Source organism: Canis lupus, chromosome 16, assembly GCF_003254725.2.
Source record: "Canis lupus dingo isolate Sandy chromosome 16, ASM325472v2, whole genome shotgun sequence".
Classification (NCBI taxonomy): Eukaryota; Metazoa; Chordata; class Mammalia; order Carnivora; family Canidae; genus Canis; species Canis lupus.
In genome coordinates, this window is record NC_064258.1 from 48,022,558 (window position 1) to 48,026,069 (window position 3,512).

Here is a 3,512-nt window from a genome sequence, read left to right on the forward strand (position 1 = left end):
GGCTGAGTTATGGTGAAATACTACCTGAGGATTGGGCTTTTATAAGGGGAGATGTTTGAAGAGGACAGGTCAGAAAAATCAACATGTCAGTGTTAGGGGTAGTTTTCTACAAGACAGGAGGAAGAACACTAACAAAAATTTTTTTCCTACTTATTTATTTTAAAGATTTTATTTATTTATTCATGAGAGACACAGAAAGAGGCAGAGACACAGGCAGAGGGAGAAGCAGACTCAATGCGAGGAGCCGGATGTGGGATTCGGTCCCAGGACCCCGGGATCACAACCTGAGCCAAAGGCAGAGGCTCAATCGCTGAGCCACCCAAGTGTCCCTATTTATTTATTTTTTAAAAAAATATTTTATGTATTTATTTGACAGAGAGCACAAGCAGGGGGAGTGGGGGAGGAAGAGGAAGAAGCAGGCTCCCCACTGAGCAGGGAGCCAGATGTGGGGCTCAATCCAAGGACCCTGGGATTATGACTCAAGCCAAAGGCAAATGGCCAAACCAACTGAGCCACCTAGGTGCCCCAGATTTCTTATTTTCATTCAATATTTTGGAGGACTTTTGTCAAATCTTTTTCATTGCTTCCCATTGGTTCCAGAGACAGGCAAAATGGAGCTTTACTAGAACTTGGTGAGCCATCAAGAATTAGTTCATGAAAAGACAGCAGGAAGGTGTTGCATACAGTGCATCTGAACACGAAAAATGAAGTTAAGTCCATGGAGCTGTGTCATGGTGGGAGTCTTGCCACTGGGGTGAGGGCACCTACTGCAAAACCTGGCTCCTGGGAGGCGCTGAACATAGATACTGCTGCCACTTGCCTGTGGGGAATGGATTTTGCCTCCAGTCCCACATGATTGTCCATCACTAGAGTCCTCCTTTGGGTGTCCTTTAGAAGGACATAAAAATTGCTATTTATTGAGTGCTTTCTCTGCACCAGGCGCTGTTCTAGGCACTTGACATGCGTCTGACTTCAGCTCATTTGATCTTCACCCTAACACTGAGGTAGGTACTACTTTGATCTGTACTCTGTAAATGAAGGAAACTGAGACCCAGAGAGGTTAAGTAACTTTCCCGAGGACATCTTAAGTGGAGGGGCCAGGATCCCAAACCAGATACTGGCTCCAGAGCCTAGAATCCTGAATGGGTGGCTGGAATAGCAAAGCATGGCTGAAGATGTGCGGAGGGAGATGCCAGCTATTGGCAAAGGTCTGACCCACAGCCATGAGAGCCGAGTGGTACTCGATACTTGACACAGGTCCTGCTTGTAGAATTTAAGACAGCCTTGGGTAGGAACAACATCTTAGGTGTTCAATTTTTGTCTTACATGAATTGTCTGCCTTTTTCCTTTGTCCCTTCCGCTGCCTGGGGTTCATTGCTGGTACACCCAGCACATAGGAAACACTTATGCATAGTAAGTCTCAATAAATATTTGCCGAATGACTGAATAAAGGAACAATAACTCCTTGTCTGTCATTTCCTAGTTCACTGTAGCGTGTCTTCAATTCATCCTTGCGTGCCTACATTTTACATGTTTATGTAGTCATATGCAATGATTTTTTTCTTCTCCATAGTTTTTCCATTAAAAATGTTTATAAAATCCTGGGGCACCTGGGTGGCTCAGTGGGTTAAGCGTCTGCCTACAGCTCAGGTCATGGTCCCAGGGTCCTAGGATCGAGTCCCATGTCAAGCTCCCTGCTCAGTGGGGAGTCTGCTTCTCCCTCTTCCTCTGCCTCTCTCCTTGCTTGTGCTTCTTGTCTCTCTGTTAAATAAATAAATCTTAAAAAAACTAAACTAAAATAAAAATGTTTATAAAATCCTTTCTCAGCCATATGTCCTCTAAATATCTGGTTATTTTTTCCCCTAGTTTTCTCATTGTGATTTTTTTTTTTAAATAACATTTACTACTTTAATTCACCTGCAGCTTGTTCTCTCCTGTGGTGGAAACAGTGACCATAAATAATTTCTTTCCAAATGGGTCTTTTCTTTTTTGACAGACAGGAAGTAGGATTTGCTGGTGGGCATGAATAGGAAGGGGGCAGTGCCGAGGTTCTCATGAGTGCAGAGCCTTCCATTTGTCTAAGAGGCCACAATTAGGGATGTATGTGACCGCACAGCCATCTAGGATGAGCTGCCTTTCAGCCATAATGTCTTCAAATTCATCTGCGTAAAACTCCGTGAAGCCCCACTTCTTAGAGATGTGCATCTTCTGGAGGCCAGGGAACTTGAACTTGGCCCTGTGTACGGCCTCAATCATATGCTCCTTGTTCTGCAGTTTGGTACGGATGGACATGATGGCTTGGCCAATGAGGACCCTGGTTACTCTACCCTGGGGCTTTCCAAAGGCACCCCACACACCCGTCTGCAGCCTAGATTGGAGATAACATGAGGTAGACCTCAAAATCCACTGGAAAGAGCTGTCTTCAAGATCCCTTAGGGCAACCCACACAATCAACAGGCTGTATACACTACCAAGGAGGCTGCTGTTTGCAGCCACGGCACACTGAACCCCATGGAGAGAACCAAATGGGTCTTCAGTGTTTTCTTAGCACAACGTATTGGATGATCTACCGTCCTTCCCACTTGTTTGTCAACTCCTGAGCAAGTAAAACACCTTTAAATGATCATTTGTGTACATATGTGAGTGTGAGTATGTTCCATATATAAACATATATTTTAATATCTTTTAATACGTCTGCCGTCACTAGTCCTTTTTAAAATTGTATCAGTTGATAGTATATGTTCTAACTATAGAATTCAACCTAAAAATTAATTTAGGGTTAACTGACATCTTATAATATTCTTTTATTAAAAAATATTTTATTTATTTATATGAAAGAGAACACATGTATGCACAAGCGCACATGAGAAGACAGGAAGGGCACACGGAGAGGGAGAAGCAGACTCCCTGGGGAGCAGGGAGCCCAGCATGGGACTGATCCAGGACCTGGGATCATGACCTGAGCCAAAGGCAGACGTTTAATTGACTGAGCCACCCAGGTGCCCTGTGACATTTTATAACATTCATTTGAAACAAGACTAGTAAGAGCTAGCTCTTTTTAATCAATTTTCTTGGGTTTCCCAAAAGACTAAAAATGATGGCAAATGTGTTGCTTGCTTTCTGATGGTTGTAGAGGCCAACCTATCAGACCCCAAAACCCGTGGCCTTTACCATCACATGAATTTGCCCCTGGATTGGGCTCTGGAGCCAGAAGTGACTTAACTGTGCAATCTTGCAGAAGTCACTTTGTATTTTGAAAACCAGTGTCCCATTAGTTTCTCTGAAATGAATGATTAAAAAACTGACTTGTATGCTCAGTGTGGCCCAAAATTACTTGATTCTGGGACTATCTCTAAGAACTCAGTGACTTTTCACAAGTACTATGCATCAGTGCAATGTGGCTTGAGGTAAAACTAGAAGGTGTTGGCAATAGTGCTACCTACACCCACACATCCACACCACACTCAGGCATCAACCCTTGAGTGACTTGAGAACCCACCCAGTCATACTTC

At 43.7% G+C, this 3,512-nt stretch overlaps 1 non-coding gene across 1 annotated transcript; it reads right to left on the reverse strand.

The window, feature by feature from the left end:
• Positions 1 to 2,414: 2,414 nt before the first annotated feature.
• On the reverse strand, positions 2,415 to 2,546 carry LOC112675267 (small nucleolar RNA SNORA70). The gene has a single exon (XR_003145847.3). It is a non-coding gene; the product is annotated as a small nucleolar RNA SNORA70 (small nucleolar RNA).
• Positions 2,547 to 3,512: the final 966 nt, after the last annotated feature.